General features: G+C 49.1%; 1 protein-coding gene across 1 annotated transcript in view; it reads left to right on the forward strand.

Annotated features, from left to right (window-relative positions):
• The window catches only part of XYLT1 (xylosyltransferase 1), a 308202-nt gene that overhangs the window by 11926 nt on the left and 269429 nt on the right, over positions 1-26847 (forward strand). The gene's annotated exons all lie outside the window — the stretch shown is intronic.

A 26847-nucleotide genomic window follows, 5' to 3' on the forward strand; every position in this document is an offset into this window, starting at 1 on the left:
AACAAGGTCGGGGGGGGGGGCGGGGAGGGCCTCCTCTCCCAGCCTCCAGCCCTGCCCCCACCCTCCTGCGGGTGGGGGAGGCCTCTGCGGGGTAGCGGGCATGCCAGGTTTCCAGTCCCCTCCTGCCCGCCGCAGGCTCTCCCGTTCTCCACGCCCACAGACGGGCAAGTGAGAGGCTGACGGCTCGGATCAGGCCCTTACCCAGGCTGGCGCTGCAGACTGGCTGCCTCCCCTGCCCTGGGCAGCTCGCTGGCCCCACACGGGAGGGCACAGAGGGGGGCAGGAACATGGCCTCGCCCTAGGGAGAAGGGGGTGTGCTCTCCAGGCTCAAAGGAGCCGTTCTCTGGGGGTGTATATGTGTGAGCGGGGACACAACGTGACATTTGTGTGGCACTCCCCCCCGACTCCCCCCACACCCCTGTCTGTCTCCATTTGGGGTGGGAGTGGGGTGCAGTACAAGCGACTAGACAAGCAGGCGGATTCCGATGCGGGGCTGCCTGAGTTCGCATCCAGGCGCTGTCCCTTACCCGCTGTGTGAGTTTAGGCAAGGTAGGCCAAGTCTCTGTGCCTCCGTTTCTCTCATCTGTAAAATGAAGAGGTCACCATAATGCAGGGCCTTTGGGAGAAATAAACGAGTTTATTTTATGATATAGGTGTTCATTCAGCACGGGGCCTGGGTACCTGATAAGCACCCTAGAGTGCTTGCTGGTGTTATTCCTTCTCTTCTCTGCAGGAGGATGACAGGGACGAGGAGGAGCCACCTGGAGGGCGGGGCTGCCCGGTCCTGCTTTCTCCCTCCGGAGTGGTAGCGGCTGGGACCCTGTTCCCAGCCCAGCTGCGAATCCCAGCTCAGCTGTGCATGGCTGTGTGGCCTTGATTCGGCCGCATAACCTCCTCGTACCTACTTTCTCACCTCAAATCAAGGGGGTGATTATAACCAGGATGAATTTTACCAACTGGTGTGTGCGTTTCCTTAACGTTTGCTGGCACACCCCGTTGCCCCCAAACTGTTAGGAAACTCATGATGCCTCGCGCAAGCGCACAAGGTCTTAGAATTGAGAAAAGAGGCCATGGCGTCTGTCACGTACCACGCAAGGCACTGAGTGTTTTTGCATGCGCTGCTTTATGCCGTCCTTACGGTAGCCCTGAGGGGTAGGTACTGTTACTGTCCCATTTTACAGTGGAAAGTGAGGCTCAGAGAGAGGAAAGGTGACTTGCATAGAATCGCACTTGTTTAAGTGACAGAACCTGAAAGTCTCTTCCAGGGTGTCAGGTAATGTTTCTCCTCTTTCTGGGATGTGAGAATGTGTTCCTGAAGACACACTCAAGATTTTTTGGGGGAAAACTTTTTTTGGTGATCCTAAGGCTCATAAGGCCCTGCCAAGTAGCAAACATCCTTGACCATGAACTTGGCAGGGTGGCAGCATGTCTGGGAGACCCTCACGAGCTGTGCTTTCTACAGAACACAATGTTTTCAGAGCCCGGAGCACTTTATAAAATAATGTGGGATTCATCCCAGAACCTGGCACCGGGTCTGGAATTCTTGAGCCCAGTTTTCCAGTTGGATTAAACTGAGGTCAGACATGCTGCCCCAGAGCCTCATAGTGAGTCATGCAGCCCCTGATCGTCAGGGCACCGCCCAGCGTCGCGGTGGGTAGTGGGCTTTGGAGGGCTTTGGGGAAGGGAAGACAGAAAGAGTGGGCCGTCCGGCAGCTTGGAGCAGGGCTGTTGGGCAGAGTCCAGAAATTATCTTGCTAACAGTGACAGTCTATGAGTTTGTGGGAAGCGAGGTCGTGAATAATTGATTGCCGCTAACTGAGTTGTGAAAACCATTTTCAGAGATTCCAATCTGCAGGCTAGCCGAGGGAGGGAGTGGACAGGCACGGGGGCTCCCTTGTCCTTCGAGGCCAGGGGACATTCTGAGGCTCCTTCTTGTCTGCCCAGTGAGCTTGGCCATGGAGGCCAAGGAGGCGGCGCTGGCTGCCCTGAGCCCTGGGGAGGGGCCACCTGTTAGTGGGGTGGCCTCCCCCACTAAGGGTCCCTGTGTCTCAAATTCAGAGCAATTAGAAGGGTTCCATGGGGATGCAGACTTCAGGGCCCTGGTCCTGCCTCCCTCCTGCCTGATCATCGGTAGAGGCCAGAGCACGTGTGGCGGGAGCACTCTGCTTTCTGAACATGACGTCTTGGGGCTGGTGTAGCCCACCTCAGTGTTACCTCGGCATTAGAAACAGAGGGCTTGAATCCTAGAAGCCCTTACTGTTTGTATGAGCTTGGACCACTCAGATTATTTCTCTCTGCCTCAGTATTCCATCTGTAAAATGGAGATGCCAGTGGTGCCTACCTCAAAAAGTTATTGTAACAATTAAACAGGTTTGCTTTTAAACATAAAAATAAATATATGCCTAGATAAAATAAAGCTACAACTGTTCTCTTATCTGGCTCCCTTAACAGCCCTGTGAGGCAGGCAGGATGAGAATGGATGGACAGATGAGGTGATGCAGGCAGAAGAGATGTGGTGTGGCTCTTAAAGATGGAGAATTAGTGCTTCTCAGCCTTTCTGTCAGGAAGGTGATGGTGGATGAATCTGGTGAAATAAAGAGAAAAGATGGAATGAACCGGGAGAAGCCCAGGGTGGGGAAGGAAGGGAGGCCTCGGTTCTTCTTGTGACCTGGTCTGGTGGACCTGTCCATTTTAGGCTGCTACGTGGTGCCTTTATGTGTTAGAGAAAAGTGTGTTAGAGAAAAGTGCCCACTCTAGGTAGAGGCCTGGCTTGGCCAGAAAACAGTGTGCCTAAGACGGGTGTTCCTTCTTCTGCAGTGCTGGACTGTGGAGCATGGCTAGATTTCCCCCTCACTGAGAACTATGTGCAGTGCCCAACCTGCACAACTGTACATGGTGGCCTTGTATAGGACATCACCTGTATTCAATAACAGGTGGTCACTTTGCTCTCATACTTCCAAGCCTAAAGGACTGTTCCAGGTTTCTCCTACCTGTGGGTGCTCACCTGCCTGCGTTTTCATTCAGGAGCTGGATCAGACTCTGAAGCATCCCTCCAGAGGCTGACATTGTGCATGACATCACCCTGAGGTCTGGCGCCTCCCAGATAGCTGTCTTCCCGCTAGTGTCCAAACTTCCTAAGAGTCCCCCCTCTTTATCCTGTTAAAAATAAACACCGTTTGCTTCGCTGCCTTCAGCTGCTGAATTGCACCCTGGAGAACAAGCGTTTGTGTTTCCTCGCAAAGGCTCCAAAGGGAGATGAATAAACAAACTGTAAACAGCTGTTTCTCCTCTGGTGACAGGATTCAGACAATAGACCCTCGGAGGGTATTAATCAGCTGCCTTTTCTGCGGCAACTTTGCCTCGCGGGGCCGCCAGGGAGCCTCCATGCTGGGTGCGACTTCCTGCACAAGCAGGGGGAGCCTCTCGACAGAGCCCCGGGCAGGCCTGGTGGCGGCTGCCACCTCCGCACAGCCCCGCGCGGGCCTGGTGCACTTTCCAAACAGATGTCCACACAGCTGTTGGGAAGGCTCCCAGCTTTCCTCACTGGCAACCTCTTGACAGGGATCCTTGGGTAGAAAAGTGGCCTCCAGCTGACTCCCTTTGCGTGGTAACCTCTTGCTTTGAAGATGGACGGCATGCGTTCAGAGGCCCTTCATCCAACAAATATTTATCGAGCACCTGCTCTGTGCCAAGAGGCACTGTGCTAGGTTCTTGGGCTACGTCGCTGGTCAATATTGAATTCAAGAGGTATTTATTGAGCACCTACTGTATGCAGGCTCTGTTCCAGGTTCTTGGGATACATCTGTGGACATTTGAAAACAGATACCCTCCCTTCTTCTATTCATTCCTTGAACTCATAGTTCCAAAAATATGTTCTGATCACCTGCTACATGTCAGGCACTGTCCTAGGTACTTGAAGAAAAATAATGAACAAGGTAGACAAGGTCCCTATGTAGTCTAGCAGCAGCGGCTAGGCCATCAATCATAAATATATAAATAGCAACAGTTCGGGAAGCAGTGAGTGTGCTCCTGAAAACAAAAGGCACCTATGTGATGGAGGGGGTGCTGGCTTAGCTGGGGTGATGAGAGAGGCATCTCCAACGAGGTGACTGTGGACACACACCTGAACTTGAGGAGGAACTGGCTGAGGAAATAACTTTCCAGGCAGGGGGCATAGCAAGTGCGGAGACTGGACCAAATTTGGGGATTATAGAGGTGACAAAAGACCCGTGTGCCAGGGCACACCGAGGGAAGGGAGCTTGCCTGAGATGGGAGAGAAGGGAAGGGTTGGAGGTCTTGCTTGTGTGGAGCTTGGAAACCAGGGCGTGGAGTTCAGATTTCATCCAAAACGTATGGGAAACCATTGTGGAGGTTAGGGTGGGAGGAATGATCCGCTTTGAGCTTTTAGAACAATCCCTCTGGTCTAGACATGATGACAAATGTGGTGTGGTTTTCTGGATTGGATCCTGGGACAGAAAAGGTCATTAGTGGAAAATCGGGTGGAACCCAGATAAAGTCTGTAGTTGAGTGAGTGAATGGGGTTGCATCAATATTGACATCTTAGTTCTGCCAGACGAGCTGTGGTTGGGCAAGGTGTGAGCATTGCGGGGAGCTGGGCGAAGAGTAGGCAGCAGCCTTCTGGACCGTCTTTGCAATTTTCCTGCAGGTCTAAAATTATTTCAGAATAAAAAGTTCTATTGTAAAGATCTCTCTGGGGAATAGGTGTTAGGGGGAGCATGAAAGAGGGTGAGAATGGAGTCAGGGAGACCAACGAGGGGCTCTTGAGGTCAACGGGATGAGGGATGATGGCGGGAATTACGGTGATGATGCGGGCCTGGGAAAGGGGGTCCTCCTTAGTTGAGTGACAGGTCTGCAGCCCCAGCTCTGGAAGATCTTTCTGCCACTGACTGAAGTCATTCCAATCAGCTCCAAATCAGCTGCTGTCTTTTGAGCACCTTCTAGGTGCTGAGTGCCATGCCCATGATCAAAGTTAGGACTCACATCCACTCCCAGCCAAGATAGGCTCTTACTTACACCTGCTTTTGTGTAAATTACCACCATCACCTTTGGTACTGACTTGGAGAGAGAGAGAGAGAGGAGAGGGAGAAGTAGAGAGACTATGTATGCCTTACCTCCCATGTAGGGTAAGACCCATGCGATCAGGGATTAATAACTATATTTTGAATGCCTGTCATGCAGCAGGCACTCAATAAATACTACAAAATATGTATTTATATCAGTATAATACTGTACATAAATATGGTAAATATAGAAGTACTATAAAACAACACTAATCGTGGCAGTAAGCACTTAATTAGCATTTGCCATTTGCCAAAACGATTTTAAGCCCTTAGGTTGATTTTTAACTCTATATGAGGTGACTACTGTTTTCATACCATTTTATGAAAGGATTTAAGGTCTTTGCTCAAGGTCACAGGATTCAGGATTTGCACCCAGGCAGTCCGGCTTTGGTGGCCCAAGTCTCTAAATACTAAGCTGCACTGCCTGCTATAGAATGGATGCGGAATGAATAGATAACTTTAATTATCTTTGCTGATTAAAGCAACACATGTTCATTGAGAAAAATTAAGAAAACAAAGATGAATGTGTGAAGAAGATACAAATCTCCCATAACTCCACTCTGTTTACTTCTGGAAGAGGGTGGACCCATGGAATCACTGTTTTCACAGGAATGAGGCAGTCTTGTGTCTCTTGGAGAGAATAAGGATGCAGACAGCTGGGCTTGGGGTACATGGGGTACTTGGGAAGAGAGCTGCAAAGGCTTATGGGAGGATGCTTTCACTTTTTCCCAGCATTCCCTGGAGAAGCGGGAAGAAAGCTGCAAAGGCCTATGGGAGGACGCTTCCACTTCTTCCCAGCATTCCCTGGGGAAGAGGGAAGAGAGCTGCAAAGGCTTATGGGAGGACGCTTCCACTTCTTCCCAGCATTTCCTGGGGAAGAGAGCTGCAAAGGCTTATGGGAGGACGCTTCCACTTCTTCCCAGCATTCCCTGGGGAAGAGGGAAGAGAGCTGCAAAGGCTTATGGGAGGACGCTTCCACTTCTTCCCAGCATTCCCTGGGGAAGAGGGAAGAGAGCTGCAAAGGCTTATGGGAGGCCGCTTCCACTTCTTCCCAGCATTCCCTGATGTGGCCTCTGTCCCTTCCCTCAAGGCAGGAGAAGTGACCAAGCGCCCTGAAAATCCAGAGCTAGGGGCCCTACGGGATCTAAAAAGAGGGCACTCCAGGCAGCTTGTCACAGCTGATGAACCTCCAGGTAGTTGAGCCTCCTCAGCTTACACAGCAGTTTGCATGCAGAGATGGGGCTTTGTGTGGTTCCTGAGGCCAATCTGCAGTCCGTTGTAAGTTCTGTGCCGTCAATTTGATAGCAGCCTTTTGGGGTTGGGGATGCAGTAGGATGCATAGAGAGAGAGAAAGCAATTTACTGTAAGGAATTTGCTTGTGCTGTTATGGAGGCTGAGAAGCCCCAGGATCTGCAGTCGGCAAGCGAGAGACCCAGGAGAGCTGACAGTGTGGTTCCAGTCCAAGTTCGAACCAGGAGACGGATAGTTTAAGTTCCAGTTCAAAGGCTGGCAGTCTCAAGAGCCAGGAACAGCCAGTGTTTCAGTTTGGAAAAAGCCAGTGTTCAAGGTTGAAGACTGTCAGGGTGGAGAAATATTCCCCCTTCCTTGCAGGAGCGGCAGCCTGTTTTAGTCAGACTTCAACTGATTGGATGAGGCCCACCACATAAGGGAGGGCAGTTTGCTTTCCTCAGTCTGCCAATTCCAGTGTGGATCTCATACAGAAATGCTCTCAAAAATATATTCAGAACTGACCAAATGTCTGGACGCCCTGTGGCCCAATCAAATGGACATTTAAAATTAACCATCACAGGGGCGCCTGGGTGGCTTAGTCGGTTGAGCGTCCGACTTTCGCTTAGGTCATGATCTCGCGGTTCGTGGGTTCGAGCCCCGCGTCGGGCTGTGTGCTGACTGCCAGCTCGGAGCCTGGAGCCTGTTTCAGTCTGTGACTCCCTCTCTCTCTGACTCTCCCCTGCTCACGCTGTCTCTCTCTCTCTCTCTCCTAGAAATAAATAAAACAAAAAAAAAAATTAAATTAAATTAACCATCACAGAGGTAGGGGTAGGGCAATAATTTTGATATTTCAGCTCTGGCAGCTCACTTTTGAGTCCTGTGTGGAGGGTTATTGCAGAGAGCTGGATCTTTATCCTTTTTTTTGATCTGACTCTATCTTTATCCTCTGCCATTATCTGCCACTTACTCTTGCTGTGGATTTCCTTAGGGAAGACTTAATCGTCTTCATTATCTATTCTTGCCTTTGCTACTTAGAGTACTTGATATTAAAAAAAAAATGCCTTAGAATTTCAAAAGGAGACAAGTGTTTAAGAAACTAAAGCAAGTGTCAAAAACTCAAATGCCCTTAAAGCCAGGCAGGCTCCGTAGCACAGGTGTAGGGCGATAGAGAGTGGTGTGGACTATGGCTAATGGAAGAACAAATGCTCTGCCTTAAGTGGACGGTGGCTTCGTGGCTGCACCTGCCTATGGCTATGAGAAAAATCAGGCCCAGGTTTATCTGCTTTTCCAGGTTTTAAAAGAATCCAGAGGCTTGATTTCTTTCAGGGTCATCTGGAATATATATTGGCAACTAATTCAAATTTATTATTTTTTAAAATAATACTCTGTGTAAACACAGTATTTCCGTGGGCTGGATTTGTGCCGTATACCTTTATGTAACTGGTTATGAGTTAAATAATGAGAGACTAATCATAATATATAATAATTTCAACAAGACAGTGTCTGCTGTGTGCCTGGCACTGGTCTGGGTCTAGCTACATTATCTCATTCAGCTGTCAGAACAGAGGTAGGAGTGGTATTATTCCCATTTTACAGATGAGGGTAAGGTGCTCACACCTTTAGTAAGGGTGGGAACTTGGCTCTTCTCGATTAGTAGCCTTTGCTTTAAGCTCCTATGTGACATTGACTCTTTTGGCCCTAAAGTGTGAGGTCCACACCCCCTGGGGATGTCCAGCCTGGGTTCTCACAGATCTGTGAGGGCCACAGCAGAGCACCAAGGAGGTCATACAAGAAAGTGTGTATTTTATTGGGCAACTGTGTGCCGTAGACTGTGCTAAGCACTTTCACATATGAATGCCTGGAACCCTTATGTTTACACAATGAGGTGGGTCTTCTCATCCAGATTCCGCAGATGAGATCAGGTTCCGTTTCCCCAAAGTCACACGGCTAGCGAGGGGCAGAGGCGGAACTGGAACGCAGGTCCCGCGTCTCTGCGGCCCATCATCTGGCTCTGTTTCCACAAAATTAAGATCAAAGAATGGGACAGAGCTGACATCGAATACAGTTGTGCCAATGACAACGAGATGTGGATGTGGATCCTCACGGAGACAGTCATGCTGATATTTACAATTTATTGCTGACTTGTGTGAGTGAGCACATGTCCACAAGGTGATAAAATAGACATTTGATGGCTTGTTTGTGTTTCTGTGTTGAAAATTGTTCTCAGGAAGGTTTTTGTTCTTTATCTCTTTGTATTAACCGACCCAATAATGGTGTCTGTTTGTTTCTGGCTTCACCAAGTTAAACTTAGATTCATCTAATGCCTCAGATTGTTGACCTAGCTTTGGCTCTAGAATCTCCAAATGTCTTCTCACCTGCCTTGGTCTTAATGAAGTACAAAGAAACTTACCATTCATACTTTTAGGCCCATGTGCCCCATGACATGGGATGTATGTTTTTAACAGTATTCAGACTGGTTGTTAGTGGGTCTGTATTACCTATCGCTTCATAACAAATGACAAAACTTGGTGGCTTAAAATAATAGATAGTTCTCTCACAGCTTCTACAGGTTACAGACCTAGGAAGAGCTTAGCTGAGTTTTCTGGTTCAAGGTCCCTCTTGAACTTGAGTTTCTAAATTTGTCTCCATGAACATGTGTTACTTTAATCAGGAAAGAAAAAAAACTTATCAGCTCATTCTGCATGTGATCGATGGCTAGAGCCGTAGTCTCATCCGAAGGCTCGACCAGGGCAAGATCTGCTTCTAAGCCCACTCACATGTTTGTTAGCCGGCCTCGGTTTCTCCCAGGCCATCACACTGAGGGCCTCAGTTCCTTGCTGGCAGTTAATTGGGGCATCTCTGTTAGTTCACCATAGGCAGCTCACAGCATAGCAGGTGGACTCCCCCAGAGCCAGAGATCAGAAGAATGGAGGGAGGGAGGCCCTTCAGATGGGAGCTGCAGTCTTTTTATAACCAAACTTTGCAAATGAAATACCATCACTCCTGCTGCATTCTGTTCATTAGCTGGGACTCACTAAATCTCACTCACTCCTAAGGGGGAAGAATTTGTCCAACCAGCAACCTGTATTCAGCCTCCTTTTTGTGACTACTGTGAAGTGGTATTTGGCCCTGGGGAAATGATGCTGGGAGTCCAGGAAACTGAATTTCACTGTATTGTAAAAACTGCCCAGATTTATGTTTCTCCACGTTTTAAAAGGTCCCCCCACTCCCAGGAACAATTTTCTGTAAGTGGTGCATGGAGTAAGTGGTGCTTACTTTGAAGGGGGTTTTCTGATTCCTCTCCCCCTCTCCTCTCTATCTAAATAACTGCTCCATGAAAAGCAGGTTGTCAGTCTCACTGGACCTGGTGGTTTTGTCTGGGGTGTCGCTCTGAAAAAGATGTAATGCCTCATGTTGCAATCTGGACAGGAGCACATGCCAAGCAGTTGTGGGGAAACATTGTGCACATAGGCTTAATGTGAGACCATTTCCTGGAGTCACCCCAACAAACATTTGGTACAGATAAAGATCACTTGTCCCCAAATGCCTCTTTGATTTCATCCAGAGCCAAATATGATTGGAGTCAAAGGAAGCCGAGTTTGAAAACCACATCTCTGCGGCCACATGCAGGAGTTTCGCCCAGGGGGGATGCCATTGAAGTGGGACAGAGGCAGCATGTACCCGACATGGCCCAGATGGTCCCGTGCTTCTTGCCTTCCTGTCTGAGATGTCAGGATTTGGGCAACCATTTTTTTTTCCCCTTCACATAATTTTCAGTGTTCTCTGCAGCAAAGCCTAAAAAATGAGATAGAAGGACTAAGGGTGCTCAGTTACATGCCTGCGTTCAGGGTCCCGCTTCGCTCCATTTTCCTCTTTGCAAAATAGAACCCAGGGTACTGGCTTGCCACAGGTGGGTCTTGTGAGGATTAAATGAGATAGCACAGGAAGACCATTTAGCATGGGCCTGGCACCCAGGAAGTATACAAGAGGTCCGTTACTGTTACTGCCGGGTTATTACCAGTCACCTTGGATGGATGGTCTTCTAGACTGTTCTCTGTGGGAAGCACAAATGTTAGACAGCGAGTGGAATAGGTCTTCGTTTCCCTGCATGACCCAAGCAGTCATGTAAAACCCTACCCTTCTGCCTTCTACATCATGAACTTAGAAATTTTACAAAAGGCAGCATGCCAGCGGAGGCTGGACCCGTGTGCCCAAGCTACTACATCGTTCTTTAGCGCGTCTCCTGTGATTGTCCTGTATCAGGTCCATGTCTTAGTCCTGTGGTCGTTTGAATAGAATCCTTTCTCGTTTCCTACCTCTAACTCCCAAGAAATTCCTCAGGGTAAATTTCTGCTTTCCATTTTTATAGAATGACCTTGTTCCCAGCCCAGAGCTTAAAAGCTGAGTGTGATTGTGGTAGCTTTAAGTAAGATGATCAAATTCAATTTAGCAGATGCAGACTGATCCCCTACTGTGCACCAACCACCATTTTCAAATGGTGGTGTCAACATCAGCGCCACGGGAAGCCTCCCTGCAAGGCACGGTGGCATCCTGGCTGCGAGGGTGGACTCTGGAGCCAAATAGCCCTGGGTCAGTTCCTTCACCTCTTCCTGTGGTGTGACCCTGGGCAAGTCCCTTCACGTCTCGGAGCCTCTGTGTCCTCCTTTCTACAATGGGGACACTTACTCCTGCCCACTTTAATTGGAAGTAAATGAAGTCTTGCATATTTCACACCTCCCGTGGTACATAAAAATCATGCAATTGTTGTGATGGCTTCGGTCTCCAGATGCTCACAGGCACACGAGACAGGAAGAAAATGAAGCCGATGAGAGAATCTTTAGAAGATGAAGCCCTGGAGAAGGGGGCCTGGGTTTTTGGTACTCCAGAGTCACTCTGTACATCCGTGGGTCTTGTCCGAAGGGGCCATGCTTTCTCGGCTGTGCCAATGCCACCCCCCCATCCATCCCAGACTACCATCTGTGGGCAAGGCCTGCTCTCCCTGTGCAGCCCGACTGTGGACACCAGCACCGGGCAGGAAGCTCCACACGTAGCACAGACTCTGTAAAATCTGGGGTGAACGAATCAGTGAAGACTCCCAAGATTTTTTTTTTCTCATCAAGGGTTTACCTCCACAGGCTCAGAGGCCACGCTTAGATGTAACCAAACCCGCCACCTTCAGACCGAGCTAGAGCCCGAAATAGCGCCCAGAGCCTCTCGCCATGCGCACTCCTTCCTTTACCACAACAGCTGTCTCCTTTTTTAAAAAAATACATGCTTGTGTGACGGAATGAAGTGACCCGACCCCAGATCGCCAAGTTCCAGGGGCTTCCAGGGAGGAGAGGGGGCCCCGGAGGGCTGGGTGACACCCCTTCAGCATCACCTGGGTTTCCGGGGGTGACTCACTGACAGCCACCTTCCCTGCGTTTCTGCTCTTGAGACAGTTGATGTGGGACGTCGGTGACTGGAGAGCTCTCTGTGCACTTCCGGGACTCCATGTGCGCTTCCGGGACTCCATGTGCGCTTCCGGGACCCCATGTGCACCTCCCGGACAGGTCCCCGCACTTCCTGCCGTGGCAGCCCCCCGCTCGACGGTGTGCCGCGGCCCTGCGGGCCCTCAGCACCGCTCCCACACTGGGCACCCTACAGGCACCCACACCCTGCCGCCTGCAGCGTCAGGGCCTGTCCTGCCCCACCTGGAGAGGCCGAGGGGCCAGGACCCAGGGCCCAGCACCCCTGAGCCCCGTCGTGCGAGGCACCGCCTCCTCTCGTCCCTCCTTCCATGCCCCCAACCACACAGGTGTCAGGGTTGTGCATTCTGTTTTGCTCCGTGGTTAACCTGGTGGCCAAGAGAGGAGCTGGCTTACTTAGGGTGTGTAAAGCCCGTCTTTTGCTTCCTCATTTTCTCCAGTAGATGACCATTCTTTATAATTTTTCTCCCTGGAAAGTATATACACTTTAGTGTTTGGAAACTTAAAAAATAAGGAAAGCATTATATTGCTAACAATGCTTCTCTTGCTTTTGTTAGGAAAAAAAGAGGAATGTGGGGCGAGGCGGTTCCTGGAAGGGAACCCCAGAGCTTACTAGATGATGATGACAGGCTGTCGCTGATTTCTCTGAAGCCAGGATGTGCCTCGTTCTGGGCTGCGCCAGAAGGACTTTTCCTAAAACGTCACTTGACATTGATGATGATGGAAGCAATCTGCAAAGGTTTGGCTCCACAGGGAGAGAAGAGGGTTTCTAAGCCAGAACAGGTCATTCTGGGGCTGTCCACTTAAATAAAGCCCTGGCTTAGAAAACCCCAAACACGCTAAAGTGGATACTGTAATGGGATTTATGCAATACTCTGTTAAGGGCAAACCCAGCCTCATAAATACATGTCCGAAATTCAATCTGCCAAATGAAATGTTAAAGGCGCCAAATGGATTTCTCGAAAGGATCAGAGCTAAGATGTAGTTTGCCTGCACTTGATAAGCTTATCCAGCCTTGCCACTAGGAAGGGAGAGGGCGGAGAAAAAGAAAGAAAGAAAGAGAAAGTGGAGTTGAGGATTTTACTGTATTCTCCAGTATCTTAGATACTCTCTTTTTCAGTGAAAAGGGAGGAAGAGATTATCAGTCCTCTGGCTGTGAAGCTAGTACTCCTGATCCAAATACCTTCTGGGCTATAAAGGGAATGGTATACTAAATCACTAGCTGGGGCCCAAATTCCATTCTCCCAGGTCTGAAGCCTCCTCAGTGTGGGTTTTTTCCATCCCTAGTCGCCTCAGCTACCTGAGTGTGGCATCCAGAAGACCGAGGACACAGCTGGACTCACATGGCTCAGCTCGAGCCCCACGTCCGAGCCCCAAGTCCTGGCTTTGACTTGGTGCCGGCTGCGGCCACCAAGTGTGTTTGTGGGCAGTGAAGTGAATGAGAGAAGCAAGCCATGGCAGGGACCCGATCATTCTAGACAGCTCCCCCGACCCGCCTTCTTCTTCCTTATGATTTTCATAACCAGCTGGGAGTATATCCTCTCCTGCAAATGACTGGGATTGTCCTGTTTATCTGAAGGAGGGGGTGTTGCAACAGTTCCGAATGTCATGAGATTTTTCCTGTGCTGGTGGGAAACCTGGCCTGCCAGGTAGAGTTTTGGTTTTCTTCTGAGAACGCCAGCATTGCTTCTGACATCAGAACGGGATCCCAAAGAGTCACTTTCAGGATGATAGCATGTGTCAAAAAAAAAAAAAAAAGGGTCATCTTGGACGAAGGTGTGAGTTTGTGGGCATCGGTGTATTTGGGGGAGTTGTGAATTTGGCTCTCGGCGTGGCACGTTTTCCTGGCCTTTTCTGCAGTGCAGCTAATAGCTAGTAGATGAGGCCATCGCTGTCACTGGCCTCGCTCCTGACTCCCGTGGGCCGAGGCCTCTGCAGGTCAGGTTTCTGGGTTGTGAAGATCACGGCCGTGGGTCTTGGGGGCGTGCCCACATGATTCTCTGACCACAGATGAATTCAGCTCTTGCTGTAAAAACACCAAGGCCCCACTCCTGTGTGTTTATTCTCGTCCTCCGACAAGTCAGCTGATGTCCAATCTCCAGGGCATTTGTCTGGGCCGGAGGCCTTGCTGATGCCTCATCTGGAATAAACATCAGGTCTTTGGGTCTGCGGCAGTTTATGGGATTCTTGAGTATTTTAAGAACTAGAGAGGCAAAACATGACACAGAAAAGGACATAAGGGAAACCTTTAATTTTTAAAAAGCTTTACTGAGGCATGATTAATCTGCCATAAAAGTCACACGTTCTAAGGGTACCGCCCAACGATTTTCAGTGAATTCACCAAGCTGCGTGACCACCACCGTAATCTAGTTTTAAAACGCTTTTGTCAAGTTCGCGAGAGTCCTCATGCACACCTGTGTCCCTCCTAGGCCGCTAACTGCTCATCTACCTTGTCCCTATAGTTTGCAGAAATGGACTCCTGAAGTCCGAGCTCTTTAGTATCTGGCTTCATCCACTTAGCGTGCTGTTCGAGGTCTGTACGTAGTGTGGCGCACTGCTAAATAATATTCCCCGGCATGGATATACCGTAGTTCATCCATGCATCGGCTCACGGACACTTGAGTGGTTTCCCTCTCTGACTCTTGTGAATAATGCTGCTCTAAGCATTCACCTACAAGTCTGCGCATGGACATATGTTTGCGTTTTTCTTGGGTGTGTTCCCGGGAGTGGGATTTCTGGGTCATACGGTAAATTCATATTTAGCTCTTTAAGAAAGCTGCCAAGTTGCTTCTTCACAGAGGCTGCGTCGTTCCATGCTCTCCCACCAGCAGTGAATGAGTGGATTCATTCATTCTCGCTCTTGCTCCGAGCTGGATGGTGACGGGTGTCAGAAACCACGGCATGTAAAAATCCAAAAATCGCTACCTGCATGTGGGAACCGGGCCCTCACTGGAACCTTGACAACATTCCAGAAGAGCCTCGATCCCAGTTTCCACACAAGCGTCCTCAGCATGGGGCAGACCTACCAGCCCAGAAGCTCTGTGGCTCGCCCCCCTCTCCCCTCCCCCACACCAGCCTGGCTGCCCATGCTCCCACTGCAGTCCATCTCATTCCAGAGAGGATTCGCTTTTATTTAAAAAAAAAAAAAAATGTTCTGCGTTGCGCTGTTGCTAATTTAGCAACTTTATTGGACAATGTGATTTAAAATCCGTGGCCTGCCTTCGAATGGATTCATTTACCTGCATTGATTGGTATATGTCGCTGCTAACTGCTACCAGAAAATGCACAGCAATGCTTAAAAACTGTGTAGCATTTTGCTTTCTGATAATGATTGTTAACTCCATCCTTGACCGCCAATGCCATGGTACTCTCCTCTGAAGGTGGGCTTAGATTGCAGAACTCCATTCCTTGATCATGAGAAAATAAATTGCTTTTCTATGCTGTGTTCTGCTAAGCACTGCTTAAAACTCAGGCTCTTTGGTAAGGGTTCCTTCTTCTCTCCTTTGGGTATTCTCTCCTTGCTGCTCAGTGTGGTCCTGGGGTCAGCAGCCCCAGCATCACCTGGAAGCACGTCAGACCTCACCCCGAACTTCTAGAATCAGAGTTTCATTTTAACAAGATTCCCAGGTGATATATATGCACACCGGAGCTTCAGAGGCATTGCCACGAGGCACCTAGATGGCTCTGTCGGTTAAGCATCCGACTCTCGGTTTGGGCTCAGGTTATGATCCCAAGGTCATGGGATCAAGCCCCGTGTCAGGCTCTGGGCTCAGTGTGGAGCCTGCTTGGGATTCTCTTTCTCTCTCTCTTTCTGCCCCTCCCCTGCTCGTGTGCATGCATATGCTCTCTCTCACACACACAAAATAAGTAAACTTTAAAGAGAGAGAGAGAGAAGTGCTACCCTGAGTCTGGAGTCAGCCAGAGTAAGGCCCTTGGACCAAATCTGGCCAGCTACAAGTGTTTATTTAAAAAAAAAAAAAAAAAAAGTTCTATTAGAACACAGTCACGTCCATTCATTCCATATCGTCTGTCTGTGGCTACTTGGCATTGAGGCGACTGACGGAGACCTTATGGCTTGCAGAGCCAAAAATGTTTATTTCCTGGCCCTTTACAGAAAAAAGTTTGCTGAGCCCTGCTCTGGAGAAGGCTTTAGTTTTACTTTATTTTTATTTACTTATCACATTTATTAATCCCTAGCATTATCATTTACTTATTATTTGTATTTATTGAAAATCTTGTCAGCTTTTTCTTATTGCGCTTTTTTCATTTTACATTATTTATACACGTTGGGCCATTCTGCGTCTTTTTTGTGAATTGAGACGTAATAGACACATGGAATTCGTCTCAGGCATCCAGCGAAATGGTTCAGTATTTGTAGAGGTTGCCGAGGGATCCCAGTAAGTCTGGTTCACATCTTTCACTACACACCACTACCACAAAAATTGGTTTTCTTGTGCTGAGAACCTTTAAGGTCTACTCTCTTAGCAACTTCCAAATATACGACGCAGTTATATACTTTTTTTAAAAAAGGAAATTACAAGTGCCATTCATCTACAGCACGTCTTTGTGTGCTGCCTTGGTGGGACAAAGTGGCATAAACCAAAATGAAACGTGAGCTTTGGGTTTCTGGTCCACAAGCTAGAAAGCTGTGAGGCTCCCTGATTTCTCACATACCATCCTGCTGGCTTGAAGATTCCTCTGGGTGAGCTCTGTTTTATGTCCTTTTATTCTTTGTAAACAAGAGGATTCATTGTTTCTGAAACTGGAAGGCCATGTTACTCCTTTGTAAGGACTTTGTGTAGACACTCCCAAATTAGGAAAGAAAAAAAAAAAGAAAAGAAAACGCCTTCTCAGATCACAGGATCTGGTCCAACTGGGAAAACCCAGGGAAAGTGGTCGTGGGAGGCAGCCCAGAAGGGAGGACACCTGGAGGATTGGCTTTAATGCTCTGCTGTCACCGTCTTGAAATTCTTAACTGCTTTTAAACAAGGCACCCCCGTCTTTGTTTTGCACTGAGCCAGGCAACTGAACGTAGCTGGCCCTGGAAGCCAGCGACAGGATCAGAGGACCCAAGCGATGAGCCTTGCATGGAAGAGGAGGGCAGGGCGCGTGGAGTCCTGTCTGCCAGCGCTGAGCCATCCTGACCCAGCGATTGCGTTGCTGACTTGCTGGCTTCCTGTCCCCTTGGTTTGTGCCAAGGGAAGAAAGACCACTTTTAATGATTTTCTGAATTAGGCATTAGAGACGTAAGTCAGCTCGTGCAGAGAAGGTTCAAAGTGAAGTTCAGATTACCTCCAGTTAAGGACGTGTTTGATCCTCACAACTTGAATGTAATTGCTTCAGAGGACGGAGGCAGCACTTTTTCCTGCAGAGCCAGGGCGAGACGCCGCTTTTTCTATGAGGGGGCTTCTTAAAGCAATTGGGCTCCGTCCTGGCTGAGGTTGAGGTCCCTGGGGACTTGTGAGCAGTTGGGATTTTCAGGCCACGGGTCACCAGTGGAAGCCTCCCAATGGGGCTACTTCCTCCTGATCCCTGTGGGGAGGAATTTCATCCAGTGACCCTGCAGGTAGCTGATTGAGTCTGAAATAGCAGCCTCCCAGCCCAGCAGGGACCAGAGCAAGGAACATTGCTGTAATTTCTTTCCTCCTTCCCTCTGAACGATTGTTAATCAGGAGTCTTTTGGAAACAAAAAATAAAAGGAAAGCAAGAAAAAGGAGACCTACTTTGGCAAACCCAGTGGAAAACTACAGGTCCCCAAAGCCACTGGGTGGCGGGTGGGCAGGGGGCCGCAGATGTCTGTCGCAGAAGCTGGGACACATCAGTGACCAGAGAGGCCTTTCACGCTTTTCGAGAAACCAAAGGCCATTGGATGATCCTAACTGTTACCATAAATAATTCTGCATCTGTCATCCTAGCTGCGGTCATTTATTGAGAGCGTCTACTAGGTGTCAGGCTTGAGGCCACACTGTGCGCATTTCCTAATTCTTACACCAACCACGTGGCCCGGCTCCGTTTTACAGATGAGAAGTCTGAGACTTGCAAGGTTTGACTCGGCCAAGAGCCTACAGCTGGTGAAAGGGACAAGGTCGTGTTTGAGCTGCGTGCGACTCCAGGTCTTGGGCCGTGTCCCCTCAGCAGCCCTGTGACTGCACGGATCCCTCTGGAGCTACTGCCCGATGTCGTGGTGCGGGTAGCTGGAGCATTAGTGAGGTTGCAGCAGGTCTGTGCCTCGGTCCTGGGCTCCCAGGGTACCTGAGAGGCGAGTGGGGACAGGGGAACATTTGTTTCAAGGTGTATTTCTTGTATTTAAAGGAAACATATATAACTGGTATATAAAACTATGGCTTTAGAGTGAACTAGCAGTTCATGTTGAAAACACAAATTTTTTTTATTTTTAAAAAAAAAATTTTTTTTAACGTATATTTATTTTTGAGACAGAGAGAGACAGAGCACGAGTTGGGGAGGGGCAGAGAGAGAGGGAGACACAGAATCCGAAACAGGCTCCAGGCTCTGAGCTGTCAGCACAGAGCCCAGTGCGGGGCTCGAACCCACAGACCTCGAGATCATGACCTGAGCCGAAGTCGGCCACTTAACCGACTGAGCCACCCAGACACCCCATGAAATCACAAATTAAGAAAAGAAGCCATGAGTCTTTTAAATAAAATGGCAGTATGGGTGAGACCCTTGTTTGGCAGTATGGGTGAGACGCTTGTTTGGCCCGCCGGTTCCATTGTTCTGGAAACATCTTGCCTAACCAGTTGGAACAACCCTGAATGCAGTGTTGGGGGGGGTCGGGGGCCAGAACTGGTTACCCTGACAAGGAGACTTTGTCCTCAGTGGGAAAGAAGTCGTGAGCCAAGTCGTCAGCCTTTTGAGGTCTGTCATCCACACTGATGGTGTTGTCACCTCAGCGTTCATAGACACGGTCTCACCTCTTGTTGCCCAAACCTCAGGCACTTTCACTGACTTTCAGAATTGTTGATGAGTCTTAGCGAGAAGCCCTTACCCTGGCCTGTGGGGTTTCTCATCACCTCTGCCTACCGTGGGCTTGTCTTCTACCAGCCGATAGCTGATGATGCCACATTTGCCTTCTGTTTCTAGAATACACCAAGCCCGGTCTTACCTCAGGGCCTTTGCACTTGCTGTTCTTTCTGCCTGGAACTCTTCCCCCTGCCCCCCACCAGTAATTGCTTGACGTATGCCTTCTTCTCATTCTGGTCTTCACTCTAATTTCTGCCTTCTCGGGGGCTTTTCTGTTCTCCTATGAAAGTCCCCCTCTCCCCGCATCCCTTTCTATCTATGCCAGGGATCTGCAAATCTTTTTCTGTCAGAGACCAGATAGTAAGGATCTTCGGCTTGAGGACCATATGTTCTCTGTGGCACCTACTCAACTCTGCCGTTGTTGTGCAAAAGCTTCCATGGGCAACGTGGAAACACAGGGTATGATTTCGATAACCCTCTACCTACAGAAACAGATGGCCACCTGGATTTGACCCCCACAGACTGTGGTTGGCTGATCCCTGCTCTACTCTATTACCTTTTTAAAAATTGTTGTCATAACATTTATCACTCTCTGAAATGATCTTGTTTATTTGTATAAAATTTTGTCTCTGTGTCTACAACGTAAACGCAACCAAGGCAGGAACGTGCCCTTCCTTCCTGTTTCGTCAGTATCCTTGGCACCTCGCAGGCAGTGTGCACTCAGTAAATGTTTGTTAAATGAATGGATGCTGTCACTGGGGATTCCTGCATTCATTTATTCTCCAGACATGTATGGTCTGCTCACTTGGCCCCTGGCCTCGTATGGAACATTGGAAACGGAGCTCATGGGCAAATACATAAATGCTCGGGGAAGCAGATTGTGGTTCGACGTGATAGGCCAGATGGGATGGAGAAGTGGCTCTCCATAGCAGGGCTTTAACTCTTGGGAAGTCAGAGGGGGCTTCTCGGAGCTGAGTGTGAAGGGGACATTTAAGTTCTCTGGCTAGAAAAGCAGCTTGGAAGAGCATTCATGTGCAGGGAACAGCAAGGGCGTGGTGGCAGGCACCCATGGGGCCGTGTGCCACAGGAAGGAAAAGCCATCCAGGGCTGGAGACTGAAACCAGCCCAGACGTCACTGTAGGTCAGCTGAGCGGCAGCAGGTGTAAGCTGAGAGTCTGGTTGGATGAGTTCTGTGAACAGTCGACAAAGGTCTTTGAAATATGGACTTGGGTCCTGCATTTAAATGTGGGCTTTGCTTTCTGTGAACTCGGAGGTTATATTGCTCCAGACGTTTAAAAATTCATAGTCCATAGGTCTGACTTCTCAGTTGACCTGGCCCCAGTCACCTAAGAGTTGGCTCACATTTGCAGGCGAGCTATGCAATGTCCTGTGTAATTGGTAGGTCTTGGCTCTCAAAATATATAGACGATGCTAATGAGCGGCCTTTCCTGGCTATCACCCTGCCCTCTGCATGCATCTAAAACCCGTCGGTTGTCAGCAGGGAGCTAAGCACACAGAGAAAGGGCAGCAGATGGCATGGAAGAGTGGGGAATTGCAAGCCCTGAATAAAATTTTATTGAGGTGGGCCAGCCCTGCTGTTTATGAGGCACTGAAAGGGAATTCGTGATTTGCAAAGCTGAAGTCTCTTCTTCCTTGTCTCCCTGGAAAAGGGGGAATCCCTGAGATTTTGGGGACTCTGCCTCCAACTTCTAACCCTTGGCCAAGTCCTAAGGAGGCCAGAGCTAAGTTCAAGGGTAGAAGCTGATGCTGTCACAAGCCTCGGGGCTGCTGTGACAGGTGAACCACAGCAGAAGGAAACAGACATTTGCTAGCAAGTACCAGGCCCTGGGGTGCTGACGGGGTGCACACATACTCCATGTACACGTGGTGGGTTCGGTAACATCCACATTACACTCTTCCTGCCAATAGTTACTTCATATTTTTGTTTATGCTTTTTAATGTTTATTTTTATTTTTAAGAGAGAGCAGATGAGTGGGGGAGGTGCAGAGATAGAGGTGGACAGAGGATCCAAAGTAGGCTCTGTAATGACAGCAGAAAGCCTGATGCAGGGCTCGAACTCACGAGGGGTGAGATCACGACCTGAGTGGAAGTCAGACGCTCAACTGACTGAGCCACCCATGTGTCCCAACATTTTTCTTTAAATGTACTCATTATTTACTTGGGCTCAGCCTTAAGCTCTGCTATTCATAATGTCATAGTATAAATGAAGCCCATTTCCTTCTTAAATACATCAGGGTAAATATATAACTGTTAAAGTTTTTTCAGAAAGGTTTATTCACGAACCACAGAGGAGAACATGTGTGCTGTTGTTTCCAGTGCACTTGGCCTTATCTTCTTCAGTACTTCCGGGTTTGCAAGAAGGTATTGTTGCCTTCATTTTGTAGGCAAGGAAACAGAGACCCAGAGACATTTAGTAACTCACCCAAAGTCACACAGCTAAGAACGAGCAGAGTCTGGATTTGGTCACAGATCTTTCAAGCTCTAAGGCTGCAAGTGATATGCACCCACTTCTCAGAGGAAGGAAAGGGAAAAGGATTCCAGACATCCCCTGGGTTGGATGGATAGATTTAAAGGTTCTCAGGACAGGCATCAATGGTAAGACTGAAGCCAGTCAGACTTCCTGCCCCTTCTCAGGAGGCAAAGACAGCTTCAGCCACTGACATGTAGAGTCCCGTGGATCTGGGCGTCAGACTTGCTCAGACTCTGAGGCTTGCTCCTGGGGCTCCGCTGCATGGCACGGAGAGCCCTTCATCATCCCATCAAATAGTCGTCATCAATATGGACTCCCACACAAGTCCCAGGCGAGTGACTGTCCCTACTGCCCAGCTGCCAGGGCAGAAGGAAGCCCCTCCTCTGTCATGGAGGTCCATTAGTGTTGAGTCCTCATGGAAGGGCCTTGGAGGGAAAAATCATTGTGATGGGTCTGAATGAACCCACCTGCCAGCCATTGGGGGAGGGCCACAGGGAGCAGACTCCACTGCCCTTGAGGTACTGCAGTGAGCAGCCCCGATGGCCACAGGGATGTGGGCCTGCCATGGGGGGTGGAGCTTGGGGACAGAAGGAGGAGGGACGGGGAGCTGGCAAGCCCAGTGAGATCACCAGCAGGGAAGACCACCGTGGTTGGCTGTGATGATCACATTTTTCCTTAGAAAGTCTTGGCTTTCCAGGGGCCTAAGTCTCAGATCTGGATCACTGAGCTTGGGGTCACTGCTAGTCTATAGGGAACCTTACAGGGATGATAAGGGCCCCCCCTCGAGGAAGACCAGAGAGAGCGTCCCTCTGGGTGAGTGCTTTCCTACCCAGGCAGGACTGGTGAGGGCCGCTGGCTGGACTGAGCCCCTACTTTGCATTCCACGGACCACGCAGCCATTGACAGGGCCTCGAGCGAGAGCTACCTTACGTTTCAATAAAAACAGAAAATACGTGTACCAGTTCTTTATTATCGTAAAACAAACTGCCTGAAAACCTGGCGGCTTGGAACCGCTGTGTTGTTTGGTTTCTGGTTTTGTCAGCGTCAGGAACTTAGGAAGGCTCTGCCGGGCGGTTTGTTTCTGCTCCGTGCGGCGGCAGCTGGGGCAGGGCGCTCGTTTCTAGAATGATTTCTTCATCCATATGTTCGCCATCTTGTTCCTTCTTGAGCTCCTTCTCTCTCCATGTGGCATCCTGTCTCCCAGAGCCCTTGGCCGTGACTCGGTTTCCTCCCGGCAGGAAGGTCTCAGGGCGGCAGCACGTCTAACGTGGCAGCTGGCCTCCAGGAGGCAGGGCGTGGAGGCCGCCAGGAAGCCGAGGGCTCCGACTGGCACTCGCACACCGTCACTCGGGCCATGTCCCGTTGCTCAAAGCAGGCACAGGGCCTGCCCAGATTCTAGGGGCTGGAAAAGAAGACCCCAGCCCTTGTGGGGATGAGGGGGCCGGGGCGTGTGTGGCAGAGTCACCTTGCAGAAGACTATGCGGGCTGGGTGATGAAGCTGCAGTGTTCTGCGGGGGACACAGCCAGCCACTCCCTCACGGGACATTTTCCAGGTGCCGCACAATGAATTTTCTGTCTTGAGCTCCCCTCTGCCTCCCGTCTAAAGAACAGTGAGAGGCAAGTCACAGGTGTATTGTTTTAAGATGAAAATAGATGTCCAGTTCTTAATTTTCTGCAGACTCTTCATGGACCCTAATATTTGATCTGAAAGGTTGCTCTGGGGAGCCCGGGTGGCTCAGTCATTTAAGCATCTGACTTCAGCTCAGGTCATGATCTCACGGTTCGTGGGTTCAAGCCCCGCGTCGGGCTCTGTGCTGACAGCTCAGAGCCTGGAACCTGGTTGGGATTCTGTGTCTCCTTTTCTCTCTGTGCCTCTCACCTGCTCATGCTCTGTGTCTCTCTCTTTCAAAAATAAATTTAAAAAACATTAACAACAAAAAAAGAAGAAAGGTTGCTCTAATATGGTAAACCAGCTTGCAGAGTGGAAATAGCCCCAGGGTGGGCACAGCTGTGGGGTGGGGGGGAGGAGGGCGGGACGTTGTGTGCGTATCCATGGCTGTTCCAGTGCACCGCCACGAAAGCAGCTGGCTTCTGTTTGGTGAGGTCCCAAAGAAAAGGCCATCTGGCTTGGACCAGCTCACCTCCCACCCTGGTGTTTAAATCTGAAGTGGGTTTTATTGAGTCAATCAAGAAAGATTCAGTTATTGAAACGGAGGCAAATTCAGGCAGTAAATTGATGTTTTTGATTGAAATTTGCTTCCAAGCCAAGCCCTGGGGTCACTGTTGGACATTCGCCTCCTTTTAAAAATATGGTGTAACAAATAACACACACACCCATTCAATTGAACGTTTGGACCCTCGCTAAAAAAAAAATGTGAATAATTAGCCAAGCTAACATTTTTTCTGGATGGTGCTAAACTTTGCAAAGAACAGTGGAAATAGATGTTGCATGTTAATTCGAAGTGGAGAGGAGTTACCCCATTCTTTTCAGTACTGAAAGTTATTTCCTTTAATTTCAGAAAGTACTGCCTCAGACATTCTTTTTCATGTTCCCACGCAAGGGCCCTGAAACTAGAGGGTGAGCTCTGCAGCCTCATTTCTGCCCCTTATAAGCTATGACCATGGGCAGGTGACTGGTACTTACTGTGAGCCTCACTTTCTTTGCCTATAAAATGAAAACGGTTATACCTATTTAATCCTGGGACTTGTCTAAGAATAAAATGATACCATACTGTTTTTAAAAACTTGCTCTGTGAGTTCAGAAATTCTTTAGGCATTGAGCTATTACTGCTAATAATAGCATGGCAAATTTCTGTTGTCTGAGAATTAACAGTAGCCATATAAAAATTAAATGTATAGAATCTATCATTATTTTAAAATACAAAGTCTAAAAAAAGTTAACTATATAACTCTGGTACCAAGTTTGGGTACAAGCTGTAGTCGGTGCATTGGGCCTTACATGTATGTAAGTTCAATTTCGGCTAACCTAGCTAGTACTTTCTGAAATTAAAGGCTGGATCCTACGAAAACAAGGTAAGGAAGCGATTACTTACAGTGTTTTGCTGCTATGAATAAACTTCATCCAGTAACTGAGCCCTAATATTGAATGGACTAATAGAAACGAGTGGCTTCCTCTTAGTTCTTACAGACACAGATTCGGTTATTTATTAACAAATAGTTCATTGAGAGCCTATGAGGGGAATTTGTCTTTACCATGAGCCACCTCAATGGTTTCCAAACACCACTCTCATTGAATGTTGCCCTTGTGAGCTGGCGATAGGCATCCCATACTCCAGTCAAAGGCATCAGGCTTCCCCTCCCCCAGTTTACAGAAGGAAAAAAGGTCAGGGGATCAGATTTTTTTCTATATTATTATTATTATTATTTTTTTTTTTTACTGTATCTTTTCTTACATTTTTGGCACCTGAACTGTCTGCCCATCCGGACATACAACGAAAGGTGCTGTCTGCAGTGCACCGTTCAGTACTGAAAGTGATTTCCTTTGGGAGTGTTACCTGTTTCATTGGGTCTGCAAACAACATGATCGCTCCTGAATTTAAGGATGACTGTCATATGTGCTATACCGGGGATGGGCTGACCTGGCCCACTGTTTGTGTTTGTATAAATAAAGTTTTATTGGAACACAGCTGTACCCATTCATTTACAGACTGTCTGTGGTGCCTCGTTGAGTCATTGTAATGGAGACCTTACGGCCAAAAGCTGAACATATTTATTATGTGACCCTGTACAGGAAACGTTTGCTGGCCTCTATGCAATAGCGTACTGAGGGCATGACACCAGGAAAGCACGCTGGCTTCTTAACTCTGAACTTCCCCTGGGAGAGAAAGCTGCAGAAGCTGCCATCTTGTGACAAGACTCAGTTTGAGCGTTCCCCTTTTCCTCCCAAACCTGCAGCACATATGATAGGCAAGAAGAACACGTTTTGTTTTTGTTTGGTTTTGTTTTGTTTTTAATGTCTTCCTTTTTAACGGAACATTAGGTTACAATTAAAAAGAAAAGGGTAGGGAGATTTGAATTTATATAATTCGGTTCAAATCCCACCTCTGCCATTAGTTCGTACATTCAGTTCTTCATTTAATCGGTCAGTTATGCACCTGTTAAGTATCTTGTCATAGCTGCTGCCTCAACGATGTACCCCTCAGGCGTGAACACCTACTTTTTGTACCGGCCCCTACGGGGTCCTGGTTCTCTATTGCCCTGGAACAAATTGCTCACAAACTTAGTGGCTTAAATAGTTCTCTATTAGCTTTTAAAGTTTTACAGGCTGACTGGGCTTAGCTGGCCGGTTCTCCCTTGGGTCTCTCCCGTGTGTTGCAGTCAGATAAGGGCTGGGGCTGTAGTCAGTCATCCTAGGGTTTGGCTGGCTGGATGCTCAATGCATCTCGTACGCTGGCAGCCGGTGCTGGCTGCTGGCTGGGAGCTCACGTAGCTGTCGACGAGCGCACATCTGGCCTGGGCTTCTCCCGGAATGATGGCCGCGTTCCAAAAGGACGCTTCCCAAGAGCGAATGTTCCAAGAGCCCCAGCAGGAGCTTTCTTATCACCTAGGCTCCGGGCTCCCGGAACGTCCCTTCTGCCACATTCTGTTGGTCAAACACGTCCCTGAGGCGAGTCCCGTTTAAAGGGGGAATAAGACCACACCCTTCCATGACCGGAATGTCAAAGGTTTCGTGGGCATCTTGAATCTGGCAGATAGATGCATACAGTGGGGAGCCAACGACAGTGGCTCTTCTGTTAAATTGTAACTTTTATGAGTGATATAGAAAAAGAAGCCCAGATGAGAAGAGAGCTTTCATAAGGGGTTTTGGTCTGGAGAAGAGCCAGAGCAGGCTTCTTGGCAGATGAATAAAGTTGGCATGTGAAGGTTGAGTGCCATTAGTGAGGTGAAGAAGGGAGCAGAGAGTAATCCAGGTACAAGAAACAACCCGTGCAAATGTCCTGGGGCAGGGCCTCAAGAAGCCTGGTGCAGCTGGAGCGGAGAGAGTGAGGGGGGATGTGGTAGGAGTTCAGGCTTTCTAGGTGCGTGCTGGCCACGATTCCTCATCCCTCCAGACTTCAGTTTGCTCGGCCTGAGGCTGTTGGGAGGATAAATGAAGAGTAGGTCAGGAAAGCCTTGCGCAGTGACATTTTCTTTTCTCTTGAAAATGGCTGTCAGCAAAGGCAGGAAGCCTACCACCCGGCGCCTCTTTGCGATCCCCTTCCCACAGTTTATCTCCCTCTTCCAGGGTCAACTCTGAGCCGGCACCTCATGCCTCTAGCGTTCCACGCTGTCCACGACATCTCACCTACGCTGTTAAGTGGAAGTCCTGCAGCTTGGGAAGGGCCCACATGAACCTGAGTCACTGCCGGTCATGATTTGACTTTTGACGTGGCCCCAACCGCATGTCAGTGGCACGTGCAGATACGGCACACGGTCACGCTTCTTTGCATGCTGTAGTGTGGATTTGCAAGCCTTCTTCCCCAGCCCCCGCCTCCCCAGCTGTGGCCACCACACACCTCCGTTCTCGCGCCCTCATTGTAAGAGGAGTCTGTGGTCCTGGCGCGCCGGGCCGGGCCGGGCGGGGCCGCTGCTGGCC

Source organism: Crocuta crocuta, unplaced genomic scaffold, assembly GCF_008692635.1.
Source record: "Crocuta crocuta isolate KB4526 unplaced genomic scaffold, BGI_CrCroc_1.0 scaffold16, whole genome shotgun sequence".
In the NCBI taxonomy this organism is placed as follows: domain Eukaryota; kingdom Metazoa; phylum Chordata; class Mammalia; order Carnivora; family Hyaenidae; genus Crocuta; species Crocuta crocuta.